Source organism: Triturus cristatus, chromosome 2_2 (assembly GCF_964204655.1).
Source record: "Triturus cristatus chromosome 2_2, aTriCri1.1, whole genome shotgun sequence".
Lineage (NCBI taxonomy): Eukaryota > Metazoa > Chordata > Amphibia > Caudata > Salamandridae > Triturus > Triturus cristatus.
The window spans coordinates 874,230,485-874,246,818 of NC_140582.1; positions in this window are offsets into that span (position 1 = coordinate 874,230,485).

Below are 16,334 nucleotides of genomic sequence, written 5' to 3' on the forward strand. Positions count from 1 at the left end.
TGGCCATGTACCGCATACTGTGCAGTGTGTCTGTCATTCCCCAGGGTTGTAAACAGTCCTTGTGTGATGTGTGTGTGCACCTTAGTTCCTGCCAACATTCCTGTGTTTGTTATGTGGGCATGTGAAATGTCACCTGTCCATGTGGGCTTCACAGATACACATTGTTGCAGTGCAGGTGTGTGGTGTTGATGGTGGACTGATATGAATGTTTGCATGGATGGTCCCTTAGCTCCTGTTTGTCCATGGATGAGGGGCCATGATGAGTGATTTGTGTTTGTGTATGTGTGATGTACGTTTGTGGCACAGGACACATGTCTGGGTTTCCCAGTTTGTACGACATCTGCCTTTGTCATCACAGTGGAGGTGTCATGCATGCTTGTGTCACACCAATGTCTTGTCCGTGGGGATTGTGCTGTTGTGTGTCAGTCTCTTGCTGTGTTAGTTGGTTTTCATTCCAGCTAGTGTCACATGTGTCTGTTGTGCTCCCTTTCATCTCCCAACGCCTGATTGCCCTCTGAGGGTGTCCCAATGATGGTTTACTTTTGTATGGCACTGTGTCCACATCTGTGTCACTGTGGTTTAGCCCCTCTCATGTGTTGTGTAGTTGCCTGTGGATACTGTGACACACACACGCATGTTGTGTCCGATGTGCAGTGTGAGTTTGCCTGTTTGTGTTTGTGCATCTGCACCCGTGCATTGGTATTGCTGTTGTGGGCCTTTGTCTGGATGCTGTTTCTGTGATTTTGCATGCTGTCCCTGTGAGTGATTTCACATCATTGTGCACATTCATCCTGGTTGATGGGTGCCATTGCTGGCATGGAATGTGAGTTAGTGAGCTGACACCTACAGTCTACACATGTTGTTTTGGTTGGTGTGTCTATTTTCGAGATGTGTGCATGCTTGGTGATGGTCACTTCTTCTGTTGTGTCATTGTACGCTGTGTGCATTGTCAGCCCCCATGTGTGGTGCTTGTCTGCACATGGCTGAGAGTGTTATGTTTTCACAGCACTGTTTGCCTCAACACATCTCTGGGTGTATGGGACACAACCACTATTTTCCCCCAGAAGTGTTTGATGTGTTGGGAGCAGGGATCATACATGCTGTTAGTTATTTGCAGCTTTGACCATGATGACACTTACCTTTTGGTCACTGTGTTGAGGGGGGTTTGGTCCCCATCACCACAATGCTCCACATCTGCTGCGTTTTGTGAGCCCCCACTTGACTTCTGTTCTACACAGTGAGGGGTTGTTCTTTTTACATTGCCACAGTGCTATGGTGCTGCTTGCCTTGTGTATGTCACACTCATGTGTTGGTCACGCATGTGCTGTTACTTACATTGTATGCTCATAGCCATAATCACTGTTGTGGGCATTTGTCACAGACTACACACTGTTGTCATGATGTCGTGGGGGATGTATTTTGCGGACATACCTGATGTTTGCGTATGCTGGATGTGTTGCGTATCACCCATCCTATGGCTGGGGGTGGCAGGGGTGATGGGCAACAGGTCCCCAATGGCTGGGGGTGGCAGGGGTGATGGGCAACAGGTCCTTTATGAGTGGGGGTGTCAGGGGTGATGGGCAACATAAGCCCTGTGAGTGGGGGTGGCAGGGGTGATGGGCAACAGGTCCCCTATGGCTGGGGGTGGCAGGGATGATGGGCAACAGGTCCCCTGTGAGTGGGGGTGGCAGGGAGGGGTGATGGGCAACAGGTCCCCTGTGAGTGGGGGTGGCAGGGTGATGGGAAACATAAGCCCTGTGAGTGGGGGTGGCAGGGGTGATGGGAAACGTAAGCCCTGTGAGTGGGGGTGGCAGGGGTGATGGGAAACATAAGCCCTGTGAGTGGGGGTGGCAAGGGGGATTGGCAACAGGTCCCTTATGGCTGGGGGTGGCAGGGGTGATGGGCAACAGGTCCCCTATGAGTGAGGGTGGCAGGGGTGATGGGCAACATAAGCCCTGTGAGTGGGGGTCGCAGGGGTGATGGGCAACAGAAGCCCTGTGAGTGGGGGTGGCAGGGGTGATGAGAAAAATAAGCCCTGTGCGTGGGGGTGCCTGGGGTGATGGGAAACATAAGCCCTGTGAGTGCAGGTGGCAGGGGTGATGGGAAACATAAGCCCTGTGAGTGGGGGTGGCAGGGGTGATGGGAAACATAAGCCCTGTGAGTGGGGGTGGCAGTGGGTGATGGGAAAAATAAGCCCTGTGAGTGGGGGTGGCAGGGGTGATGGGCAACAGGTCCCCTATGTCTGGGGGTGGCAGGGGTGATGGGCAACAGGTCCCCTATGAGTGAGGGTGGCAGGGGTGATGGGCTACATAAGCCCTGTGAGTGGGGGTCGCAGGGATGATGGGCAACATAAGCCCTGTGAGTGGGGGTGGCAGGGGTGATGGGAAAAATAAGCCCTGTGAGTGGGGGTGACAGGGGTGATGGGAAACATAAGCCCTGTGAGTGCAGGTGGCAGGGGTGATGGGAAACATAAGCCCTGTGAGTGAGGGTGGCAGGGGTGATGGGCAACAGGTCCCCTATGAGTGGGGGTGGCAGGGGTGATGGGCAACAGGTCCCCTATGGCTGGGGGTGGCAGGGGTGATGGGAAACATAAGCCCTGTGAGTGGGGGTGGCAGGGGTGATGGACAACATAAGCCCTGTGAGTGAGGGTGGCAGGGGTGATGGGAAACATAAACCCAGTGAGTGGGGAGTGGCAGGGGTGATGGGAAACATAAGCCCTGTGAGTGGGGGTGGCAGGGGTGATGGGCAACAGGTCCCCTATGGCTGGGGGTGGCAGGGGTGATGGGCAACATGTCCCCTATGAGTGAGGGTGGCAGGGGTGATGGGCAACATAAGCCCTGTGAGTGGGGGTGGCAGGGGTGATGGGCAACATAAGCCCTGTGAGTGGGGGTGGCAGGGGTGATGGGAAACATAAGCCCTGTGAGTGCGGGTGGCAGGGGTGATGGGAAACATAAGCCCTGTGAGTGGGGGTGGCAGGGGTGATGGGAAACATAAGCCCTGTGCGTGGGGGTGGCAGGGGTGATGGGAAACATAAGCCCTGTGAGTGGGGGTGGCAGGGGTGATGGGCAAAGAGGTCCCCTGTGAGTGGGGGTGGCAGGGGTGATGGGCAACATAAGCCCTGTGAGTGGGGATGGCAGGGGTGATGGGCAACAGGTCCCCTGTGAGTGGGGGTGGCAGGGGTGATGGGCAACAGGTCCCCTATGAGTGGGGGTGGCAGGGGTGATGGGCAACATAAGCCCTGTGAGTGGGGGTGGCAGGGGTGATGGGCAACAGGTCCCCTGTGAGTGGGGGTGGCAGGGGTGATGGGCAACAGGTCCCCTATGGGTGGGGGTGTTAGTGGTGCTGGCCATGCAACCCCTATGGTGGGCTGTTGTTAGTGGCCAGGATATGTATCCCCTGTATGTGTGTGCCATTTTGCGGGTACGTGTCGTTTGTTTATGTGGTAGGTGTCTGACTTACCGTCTGCGCCGTCGGCATCGGTCCCTGATCCAGTCATAGATATAGAGTACTGGTATGACCTGTGTGATGGGATTCATGATGTGTTTGTGTCGTACATGCTGCTTGTTGCTCCGTCTCGTACCCACTGCAAGCTGTTCCATCTCGTAGCCGTGTATTGAGTTGTGGCGCGAATCGTAGCTGATATGCTTGTTTTCCGGATGCTGTGACGTGCCGTACGTGACGACCCGTCCTGCGCGTAGGAAGTACGCATCGTACTTTTCATGCCGAAAAGCTATGGATACAGCTTCCGGGCGACACGGTTCCTCTTTGGGAGTTACGGCTCGGACGGAGAATGGGTCTTGATTCACAGCCTACGCGTCGGTCGTGTTTTTGGCAGTTATGCGCATCGTACTTCCTATACAGGACGGACCGGCTCTGGGTACGTGTCGGTCGCAGGGTAAGGCTACGGACAGCTGTCCGGCCGGCCATCGGAATCGGCCCCTATGTGTTACAAAGAAATTAAACAGAGGATTCTCAATACATTTTACGATGTATCTCGGCCTACGAAGACAACTAATTATTGGTTAACATTTGATTGTGTATATATCTATTGGAACAGCGACGTTGCACTTTTTTCTTTGTTTTATTTAATTCTCCATACGGAAAGATACGTACCCCCATGGAGAAGCTCCGCTCTAGAAGACCAGACAAATTATAAAGGCTTTTACCCGGTTTACTCTTGCTATTGACAGAAGTAGATCACCAAACAATTTTAGGGTGGAGAACTTACCTGCTAAAGATTTTTAGAAAACTCCTAATTTTGCACTAGGCCATATGACAACAGCTATTAGTTTCCCACTGGGTCCTTAAGCAGCTTGCAGATGTGAATACAGCCCCAAAATGAAGCTTTGCATAATTTACCCAATATGTAACATGTAAAAACAGTCTTAGACTTTCAAATGGTTGCAAAATTCTTCATTCATCCACATCCCATAATTCTGCCTTAAAATATTTATTTAGGGTTAGTTATGAAATATTAACAACGGTCATATTCATTGAAAAATACCTCACCGATTATATTAAATATGAGATAACAAACACTACTTGCCCAGGTTCTCTTGCAGATACAGGGCCTGCCATTGTGCTCATGCAATGTCAATTTAGGTTACTGGGCGGCTGAGGTCTGAACCTTAGTCAAGCAGAAGCCACAATCCTGGTCCGGGTAAAGCACAAGCAAACCCCAAATTCACCTGTGCTCAACTCCCTGGTAGCTTGGCACAGAGCAGTCAGGCTTAACTTACATGCAATGTGTAAAGTATTTGTAGAACACTTCAAACAGTAAAACAAGAACAACACACAAAAAGATCCAGAACCATGTTAGACAATTAGAGCTTAATTTATTAAATAAAACAAAACCAAAATGACAAACATCCAATAAGTAGAACAGGAGTTATGAATATTTAAAGAATAAACTGCAGTATTCCGCCAAAAAAGAATAAAATTCCACCTGCAGTTATCTGGTCAAGCTGAACTGGGTCAAAAGATCAGGCTGACCGCGATGGAGTGTAGGTCGGGTAAAGTTCCAGATTAGTCCTGATGAAGGTTTATATTCTCAAGTTTTGTGGCAGGAGTCCTGTTCACTTTGAAGAAATTCTCCGGGAGCAAGGAGAGCATCATTGGTTGTGGTCACCTGGCGTGAGGAGCAGGATGGGCATAGTGGAGGGCTGGGGCTTCGCATTCGTGGTCTTCTGTGGGCAATTAATGTTTGCTGGTGCAGGAGACGGGCTTTCAGCAGCGTGCTGTGATGTTTGGTGCAAGCAATCTCTGTTCCGGTGCAAACTGGCTTGTTTGTGGTTGTGAAAAGCATTAATTTAAGAGATTGAGAGCCACACCAATGGTCCAGGACTTGAGATGCACCCCTTGGGGGTCAAGAACCCATGGCAAGCTTTTCATGTCCCAGAGGCTCAGATCAGGAGGCCAGCAGACTAGCCCATTAAGTGAGCCTGGCGTCCTGGGTTTAAGATGGGTTGGAGGTCCAGTTCTTCCTCCCGAGACAAGAGGGCATCAGGTTAGCATAGCAAGGCAGCAGCTCCTTCAAAGCAGCAGTCCAGCAGAGTGACAGTCCGTTTAGCAGCACAGCAGTCCTTCTTTCTGGCAGTGTATCCATAGATCCAGAAGTGTACTGAAGTGGTGGTGTCTGAGGTCTTTCTTTCATACACTGGTGCCCTGGTTCTGGAAGGTGGGGAAAGCTTCTAGACAGTTACTTTGAAGTGTATAGAATTCCCTGCCTCCAAGCTTTCTGAAGTAACAATGCAGGGTTGTTCGGCCCTTTGCGTTGAGGCAAGACTCATCCTATGCAAGTGTAAGTAGTGCTGTGCCATTCCATCCTGCCAGTGATGGCTCATTCAGTCACACCTAAGCTCCCCATTGTATGTGGCTGTCTAGGAGGAGTACCCAAACTCCAACTGCCAACTACACCCAGTATTGTGATCAGAGACAGGGTGCAGGTACCAAATGGCTATGGCAAGTATATGCCAACTCTCTAAAACTGTCCTTTTCAGAATTGCTATTTAAAATCCAACTTCACCATAAGTTGAGATTTTAAGTTGTGACTCCAAAGACCCCAAACTTGCACGGGTTATCTCTTCCCAATTGGAAATTGCGCCTAGAAAATGTAATAAGGAAACTCAAAAGTAATTCTATTGGACAGATGGGCCTTGCAGTAGCGAAAAACACATTTAAGAGTTTTTTTACTACCAGGACATGTGCAACTTAAAAGTGCATGTCCAACCATTTAAATACACTCCACTCTGCACTTGGGGCTAACCACGGGCTACATTAGGGTTCACTCATATGTATTATGTTGGACTTTGCCCTTTTTGCAGGGCCATCCCAGAACTTTTTACCTTCCTCCTGTATTTTTTCTGACCTGTTTTTGTTGGTTTTATTACTCTGGGCAGTTTACCACTGCTGTTTATTGCTAATGTGAAATTGCTTTCTCTTGTAATCTTGGTAAGATTGGTCTACACCTGTTTGGCATATTTAATTTACCTGTAAATCCTTTGTACAGTGGCATCCCATATACCCAGGGCCTGTAAATCAAATGCTACTAGTGGGCTTGCAGCGCTGCTTGTGCCACCCACAGAAGTAGCCTTTCAAACCTGTCTCAGGCATGCACAGTTTACTGTTGCAGTGACGTGGCATTCAAAGTGGAAGCCATGTATGGAACTCCCCTTTTACTACATATAAGTCACCCCTAAGGAAGGCCCTAGCTAGCCCTAATGGCAGGGTGCTGTGTAGGTAGAAGGTATTACATGTGCCTCAACGGTGTTACATGTCCTGGTAGAGACAAACAGTCTATTTGGTTTCTCACTGCTGTGAGGCTGCCCTCTCATAGGTTTGCTTTGGGAATTCCCTGATAAGTGCTTCAGTGGCAATTTCTAATAAGAAAGGGATAGAGTGACCATGTTTGGTATGTTTGGAATAGTAGTGATAAATCCTGCTAATTGAGGAAAGCAGATTTGTCATAACTATTTTAGAAATGTCCGTTTTAGAAGTGGGCATTTTTGTGCGCTTATGAGTCTCTGTGCCTGCCTAGATGTGTATTCACCATCTGGTTTCAACTGAAAAGAGAGCGGGGATGTGTATTCACTCTAGACACTCACAAGGGGAGTTGAGGTGTGTCCTGCCTTGCCTGGGTGACTCAGCACTATGCTAAATAGACCTTTGCTGCATTTAGAGTGGGGGGAGGAGTTGCACCTGCACCTGAATAGGGTTGTGCCTGCCTTGTACAATGCTGTCTCTGCCCCCTGTAGTGTGTCTGGGGCCATGGTTTGCGATGTGAATGGGGGTGTTGTGCACTTCTAAACAGTGTTTGAAGTGCCCCCAGAACAAATACGTTTTCACTGTAAGTACAGGGGCTGTGACCCAATAATTGTAGACACTGCGTGGGACCTGTAACCAGCCGCTACTGGCTCTTCAGACTACACCTGGCCAGAAGGAACTGTTATGGAACCACCATCTGAACTTGCTTGCTTTGCGTGGCTCACTTGTGGCCTGCTAGGACACAAGAAGGACTGCCACTTTTTCCTGCAAGTATCCTGATATGCTGACCTGCTGCTTATTTCGGCTTGGTGCCCCCAGTGATCTCCCAGGGCTTGGTGGCCTGCCCTGTGTGTGGGAGACCATAGCGCCGGGGAAGCGCTTTATTTACTTGGTTCTTGACAATGGAATCTAAGTGTTCTAGGCACTTCCTGGGGCAGCTGGTTTGGTTATGGCCATACTGAGAAACGCGTGTTGGAGCGCTGTTTATGCCCTTTTGGGTGATCCCAAATCAGTGCATGACATGGGTTGCACATTATTCTGCCTGGGTTGAATCACTCTGTCCGCTGTCTGCGGCGAGGCCAAGGTCAGACATACCGCCCAACTGACAAAGGAACCTTTGAGTGGTGAAACTGTGGTTGCTGGAGACTTCGTTCCGGACAGAGCAGCTGCACCGCGTGTTGGTAGGCAGCTGTGGTCGAGGGTCAGAGAGCTGAGGCAGAGCAGCTACACTGCATGGTTGTGGGCAGCTATGCTAGAAGGGCATAGAGCGGAAGGCTCTTACCAGACGGAGGCTTCGCTGACACTATGACCCATCTAGTAGGAGATCCCAGGGGTATAAGAGCAGAAGGGTCTGCCCGAAGGCAGCTTTCTCCAGAGGCATGTCCTGTGCCACCACTCTAGGCAGAGTGGGGTGCCCAAAATTGATGCAGGTGTCCACCCGGTCCTGAGAGGCCGGGGTGGACATACCTTTTTTTGCTTGAAGCCTGCTGAACTGCTTTTCAACATCCTGAGGGGCCATGATTCACTGGCACTCGAGTGCCACTGCTGTTCAGAGCTAATTACCACATTCCCTGTTGTATGTGGGCAGGTGGCTCAGGAGCCTACGTGAAGAGGAAAGGGGCAACAGATACCTTATAATAGGAGCATAGTTGCCACCCTTGTGTTAATTCTGGTGGGATGTATAATGTTGACACAGCATGGGTGATCACGGTGATGCTTATGCTATCCTCAGGTGCAGCTCGTGCCTTGATATTATGAGGTGTTGTTTTGCCTGAAAGTTTCAGCTACCGATTATTATGTCAGAATATGCCTATATGTGCAGTGATGGTGGATTTATGATGTGTGCACTCTACAATTATTTACTTTAGTGCACTATTGGTGTTGTTATGACAATTGCCCAATTGGCAAAGTGATCGTGTAATATATGTGACGTCATGACAAGGGGGACAGTGATTTATGTGATTATGGTCTAAGGAGTTTTATGTACAACAAAAATTATATTTTTATATAACCATGTGGAGTCTCTTTCTGTGATATGCCAAGTGGATCACTGGAGAGTGCGTGTGTTGTTCAAATGCTTTACACATTGCCTTGGGGATAAATTTGACTGCTCTGCAAAGCTACAAAGTGGGTGAGCAGGGGTTATCTTGTATGTGTAACTCCCTTAACCAGACTAGAGTGGTGGGTTCTGCCTGGTTATCGCGTATACCCTAGCCAACCAGAAACCCCATTTCTAACAAATTAAAATGGAAAGTTTGGGCCTGGTGGAATGTTTATTTTGCCAGTTTAAAACTGCACTCATAGGCTCTACAATAGCATTAGACATGTTTAAAGGACTACTTAAGTGGGTGGCACAATCACTACTGCAGGCCCACTAGTAGTATTTAATTTACAGGCACTTGGCATATGTAGTTCACTTTAATAGGTGCTTACAAGTAAATTAAATATGCCATTTTGGTATAAGCCAATTCCACCATGTTTTAAGGCTAGTGCACACGCACTTTAACACTGGTTAACAGTGGTAAAGTGCACAGAGTCCTAAAGACAACAAAATCAAATTCAGCATAAAGGGACAGCGGAAGGAAAAATGTTTGGAGATGGCCCTGCAAACAGGGCCATTTCTTATACTATTATAGCCTTTAAGGAAAATAATTCAGGATAGCTTGTACACCTCTCATAGCTGGAGGTCACAACCACCTTCACACTAGCCTCAGGCTGTCAAAGGCTAGGCTCTGCAATACTAAACAGCGTGTGTGAAGAAGTACAATAGCAGGTCCCTGGAAACATGCAAAGCTGGTATCACACCCGAAAATGCTAAACTCCTGGTACCAGGGCAACAAAAAGTCTTTCAAACCTGTCCGATTGAAATGTAGACTTCAACCTCATAAATAATGTAGTTGGTGGCCTTTATTCCTGCTTAACTTGCTGCCACACTATTGGCTAGTCTTTGAGGCAAACCTTTGGCCATATTTGCAAATAGAACGGTTTCAATCAGGTCAGGTCAAAAATCATACTCCGCCGCAGCATGAAATGATGGACATGTTAAATTAAAGAACGAATCTAGCCGCAATGATGATGAAGTTCACATGCTGAAGCAATAAGATATAGCGAGGGTCTTTTCCTATTTTAAACATGTGTCACCTTATTCTGAAATATGATATGTGCGGCTTTGAATCTCACATTCTTGCACTGAGCCATATTATTTCAAGCCCTAGCAATGCCTGACTCTCCAGAGACGAGCTCTCCTCTAGATATGTTACCTAAGCAAAGACCACGTTCAACATCCCTAGAATCATCAAAAAAACGGGAGCAAAATTGCTTTAAAGAACAATCTGCTCTAGAATCCCGGTCTGTGAAAGTTACGCTGCCACCAACTCGCCTAGTTTAGCATCTGCTAAATCCAACTCAGACAACCTCTTAGCAGATGTATTACCCCAGTGCATTCTGGATAACAGACCAACAGTCGTCATGGGTGATCTGAATATATATTTTGATCGGTTCGTATACATTTAGGTCTGTTGTTACTTCGATTTATGTTTGAGCTTAAAATGGATAATACCATCAACACTCCCCAAAAAGTCCATGAACTGGATATCATGTCATAGAAGAAGAGATTGTGGCAAATCTATAGTTATAACTACAAAGCTGCCATTAAAAGTGCTAGAACATCTTATTACACCAAACGTTTTTCCTCTGCATCTAATCAACCAGTGGCTGTATTTTACTTTTAAAACATAAAATTTATTTACAACATAATGAGGCATAGAGGTAAGAGACAATACATTACAATAAAATGTCCATAAATTATATAGTACAGAATAATACAATAATTTTATAATGAAACTGTTAGAACTGGGGGTCTCTAGTTGGCAGAGGTAGGTACCTTTGACCAAATAGGGACCCTTGCTTCTAAGTCAGGGAAAGGGGATTGCACCATGTGTGCCCAGGGCTTGTAAATCAAATGCTGCTGGTGGGCTTGCAGCACTGGTTGTGCCACCCACAGAAGCAGCTTATAAAGTGTGTCCCAGGCCCCTGATAACCCCTGCTCACCCCCTTGGTAGCTTGGCATGAGTACACAGGCTTATCTCAGAGGCAGTGTGTTAAGTATTTGTGAACACACAGCAATACAGTGAAAACACAACAGATGGACACCATACAGGTTTTATAAAAATAAGTATTCTTTATATAGACTTAACATAATGAGGCATAGAGGTAAGAGACAATACATTACAATAAAATGTCCATAAATTATATAGTGCAAAATAATACAATCATTTTATAATGAAACTGTTAGAACTGGGGGTCTCTAGTTGGCAGAGGTAGGTACCTTTGACCAAATAGGGACCCTTGCTTCTAAGTCAAGGAAAGGGGATTGAACCATGTGTGCCCTGGGCTTGCAAATCAAATGCTGCTGCTGGGCTTGCAGCACTGGTTGTGCCACCCACAGAGGCAGCTTGTAAAGTGTGTCCCCCAGGCCCCTGATAACCCCTGCTCACCCCCTTGGTAGCTTGGCATGAGTACACAGGCTTATCTCAGAGGCAGTGTGTTAAGTATTTCTGAACACACAGCAATACAGTGAAAACACAACAGATGGACACCATACAGGTTTTATAAAAATAAGTATTCTTTATATAGACTTAACACAAGACCACAAATGACAAAACGCCACAATACTGTACTCAAAATTGACTTAAAGATGGTAGAATTAACTTAGTTCAAGTTGATGGTAAATGCGACAAAGTTCTCACAAAAGTACCTGGATGCGTAACGCAAAATAAACAAAAGGCTCGCAGCGTTGGAGATGCGTCTGTTCCTTGCTTCGGGGGAGCCGAAGCGTCGTGCCTCAATGCTTGCGCAGAGTAGGGGATGCGTCTTGATCCTTACCGGAGAGGAGGTGATTTGCAGATTCTCGTGCTGCAGCCCGGTGCGATGCGATAAGATGGCGCCCTTGATGCGACGATGTTAAGACGATGCGTGCATGCCCTGGCAGCCTTGCGGCGACTCCGTACTTTGGAGCCGCATCAGGCCCTGCGACACGCTTCTCCGGTGATGCGACGGCGACCCTCACAGTGGCGACACGCTTCTCTGGGATGTGACAGCAGACAACTGTGACGAAGACGTGCTTCTGGGGAGATGTGGCGGCAACACGCTTCTCCGGTGATGCGACGACTACAGCTGCGGCGGCGACATGCATCTTCTTGTTGCGTCGTGCTTCCAGCTCCCAGCGACACGCAGGCTTCTGCAGATTCCCAGCAAGGAAATTCAGAGGGGAGCTGGTGGTGAATTCTTTTGTCCCCGAGAGGCAAGCACAAGTTCAAGCCCTTGGAGTAATATTCTGCAAGATTATGAAAGTCCTTTGAAAGTTCCTTCTCCTCTCCTTGGCACTGAAGACACCACTGTCAGGGGGGCAGTACAACTCCTACAGCTTCCTTAGTTTCTTCTCCTTGGCAGAAGTTTGTCCAGAAGTGATCTAAAGTCTTGGGGTCTGGGTCCCCATATTTATACTACTTTTCTCTTTGTTCTCTGAGGGCAGAGAGGCCTTTGCCTAGTCCAAACCAGTTCTGGTCAGTCCTGGAGCACTTTGTTGACAAGACTCCTTCTTTCCTTTCACAGTGCAGGCCAGGGACATTAGACGCACCACAGGAGGTGGAGCCAGCATTGTGGAGGGAAGGCACAACCCTATTCAGGTCCCAGGTGCAGCTCCTCCTGCCCATCTACATGCAGATCTCTCTATTCAGCCCTGTGCTGACTCACCCTCTCTCCTGGAATCCGCCAGCCCCTGTCACTCACAGAACCAGACACACAATACACAACCTAGTAGAGGCAGGCTTGGACAGTTAACCGCTTGCGTGCTCATGACGAGCCTAGCTCGTCATGAGGCACAGTGGAGCTGTGCTCATCATAAGGGCCGCGGCCTGCCCATGCGCGATTGAATCCCCGCCTGTGCGGGAGAATCAATCAGTGGGCGGGGTTGTGACGAGCTCAGCTCGTCATGAGCACAGTTCCACTGTGCCTCATGACGAGCTGGGCTCGGCATGAGCACCGCGGTGCTGCGTGCGCCCCCCCCCCGTGCCGTGGGGGAAATACCCCCGCGGCGAAGGGGTTAAGCAATAAAATGCCTACTTTCTAAAAGTGGTATTTTCAAACACAGAATGTTAAAACCAACTTCACTAAAAGATGTATTTTCGCATTTTGAGTTCAGGCATACTAAACTCGAATTACTACCTAGTTCCCTGAGTCAGTTAGGATTATAAAATGTAATAATCAAACTGCCCATTCTGGCCAATTGGGAACAGGTAGCCTTGCAATAGTGAAAAACGAAAATGGCTGTAATTCACTATTAGGACATGCCACACACACCAGGGCATGTCCTACCTTATACTTACAATGCACCCTGCCCTTGGGCCTACCTTAGGGGTGTCTGATATGAAGAAAAGGGAAGGTTTAGGGACTGGCAAGTGGGTGCACTTGGTCAGTCAACATGGCAGTCAGAGACTGCACACAGGCTCTGCAGTGGCAAGCCTGAGACACACTTTACAAGCTGCTTCTGTGGGTGGCACAACCAGTGCTGCTAGCCCACCAGCAGCATTTGATTTACAAGCCCTGGGCACACATGGTGCACTGTACTAGGGTCTGATAAGTAAATCAAATAACCCAATAATGGAGTCACTAATTAGTACATCAATTTAACATAGGGAGAGCATATGCACTTTAGCACTGATCAGCAGTAGTAAAGTGCCCAGAGTCATAAAACAGCCAACACCAGATCAGAAAAAATACAGGAGGAAGGCAAAAGGTTCAGGGATGACCCTGCAAAAAGGGCCAAGTGCAACAGAAACACAAGAATAAAGTCAAATAAGAGGCAAAGGAGTTTGGTAATACAAGCATGTAAAGAGAAACATATCATGTATAAGTAAAATACAAAAATGGATTATCAATTATTAAAATTAGTTATGCTAAGTAAGACTAGAAGGAAAAATCTCTGTTGTGAAATGCATTTAATTTGCTATTTTTTTTCCTCAAGGACTATAGCCTCCTTTATGTCTATTTTGGCCAGTTGTGAACTCAGTAGTTTATCTTCTGATCCCTCATGTCCATTCTCTTAGGCTTTAGATCACCTAATGAAGAAGACCTAAAATTCGTGGTACGATCCTAAATTTCATCTAGTTCCATCTAGGATGTGTGAAGATTGTTGATGCACTGCTGTGCGAAACATGATTAATATGTTGCTACTCTCAGAGAAGGAGGCAAATGAATTAAAATCAGCAACTTTCGTACCATTAAAGAAACAAAACAACCTAAGATCATATAAAGATCCAAACACAGAGCAGGGTGCAACCAGCTGGAGTAGAGTGTTTAGGTTTACTCAATCTTTCATTCATTGCAAGCTGATTTTCATACAAGATTCAGTACTGTTTGGTGGTGTTTTCAGCACTGGACAAATTACAGTGGACTTATAACACAGTTTTCCAGACAGCACTCAATTTATTGGACCTTTCAGTTGCTTTTGACACTATTGAGTACCATGTTCTTTTATCACAACTTGGCGATCACATTGTATAGGGCACAGGACGGACCTGGTTAGAGAGATTCTTAACCTACCTCTCCCAGAAAATTGTTTTATTTTTATTTTCATCAACTCTAAAGGAGATCCTATATGGAGCCTATACTGTTTAATGTGCAATGCACATGTGCTCACTCTGTCATTCTTGATTCTGTAGGTCGCCTACATGTTTTCTTGTACAACTCTGATACAAAAATTCTACTTAAGATATTAAGTGATCTAGATGTCAAAGCTGGAAATCTGTACATATTCTTGCAGATGGTTAAAAATGGATGAGCTGTAACCATTTCAAGCTCAAGGGGCAAAATCGGGCATGTAAGAATGTTTGCTGGGTCTGGATCAGCAAGCTAGAATGGGTAAAATTCTGTTTCAAAGAGTAAAAAATGCCCTGCTGGAAAAGAAAAAACATGGTAAGTCTAGCTTTTGAAACCATGTATTGGCTGAACAACAACAATCTTAACCACGAATATGCCTTTACCAGGAATACCCTAACAATAAAGCATATGTTGTTAAGGCATATTTGGGAAACACTTATCCAAGATTAAGACTTTACAGGTAAGTCTTAACCCCCCAGCCTGAATTCCTAAATTACTCTTCTACCCCCCCAGCCCTAGTAACTTTTTCTCCCCTGCTCTCCCCATATCCCTTAAAACTATCCCCTAAGCCCTAAAAACGTCACTGCCTCCCCAATTCCTAAAAAGTATTACCATCCCTGCCCCCAGCCCTGAGCCCTAAAACTGCCCTCCAAGGCCTGACACCTTCCCCAAACCCCCACCCAGCCCTGAATACAACATTTAACCCATGATACCTTGAAACGATACCAAACCCTCCCAGCCTTAAACACTACCCCGAACTCCCTCCAGCCCTGAAAACTTCTTCTACCCGCCCCTAGCCCAGAAAACGTCTTCAACCTGCCCACCAGCCCACAAAACTACTCCTGCAAAACAGTCCTGACCCACCTCCCAGACCGCAACACAACCCCTGATCCCCAACCCACAAAACTACACCGACCCAGCCCATCTTTAAATAACTCAGACTCACCCCCCAGCCTAACTTCACCCCGACCCACCCTCAGCCCACAAAACAACCCAAGCCCCCCCAGTCGCACTTAAAATAAAAACCCAAAACCTTCCCAGCCCCCCCTATCTCACCGCAATCTCTCCCTGCTTCCGACTGTCCGCAAGCCCTACCGTGCATATGCCTTAACTACGCAGATGCATGGTCAAGGAATATATGAGCGGTCGGGCTTGCGTAGTTCAGCCTTCGTTGTTAAGGCCGATTGTTGTTCAGCCTTCGTGGTAAAGGCTGTTTCTTGTAAATCACACATGTCAGAAATGTGCACTTGTAGGTGTATTCTTAATTGCCGATGATATTAATGCTTACATAGACACATCACGTTTGTTATACAACTAAATACCAGTAAAAAAAGAGCATAATATCTACTAGATGTGTATCATTGTAAAGTAATGCTTTCTTTTCTCAACAGCTTGAAGGGTTACACCTGCTAGCACTACACAGGTTATAGAAACTTGGGTCTAACCGTAATTTAGCACTACAGAGGTTATACAACAAAATAGTCTACATGTACCTCGCTGAACATCTCCCAGTGTGAAAAGCGTATAGCAAACTATCACACTCACTGGATGAACGCATCAGTAATGCCATTTGAGAGGTCATTGGTGATGTTATTAATGTCATTTCACATGCCATGAGTGATGTCATAAGCTGTGTATGGCTGTGTATGGCAGAAGCGCAAGTTATACTTAGTTCACCGAACGATGACTGGCGGATTGCAGTTTTTTCTTTAGGTTTATATACAGTCATTTCTATCCCAGTTCAACAATTAGCTGAAACATCACTTTAACCTTTGTTTTTTCAATCAATTTCAGTTTTTTTAATGAAAGGGAAGCTCATACTACCATATCTAATGATACCATCTGTTTAACCTTTATTATCCGTGAATTTCTGGGGATTGTTGGATCACATTCAGCCACCAGCTTTTGGCCAT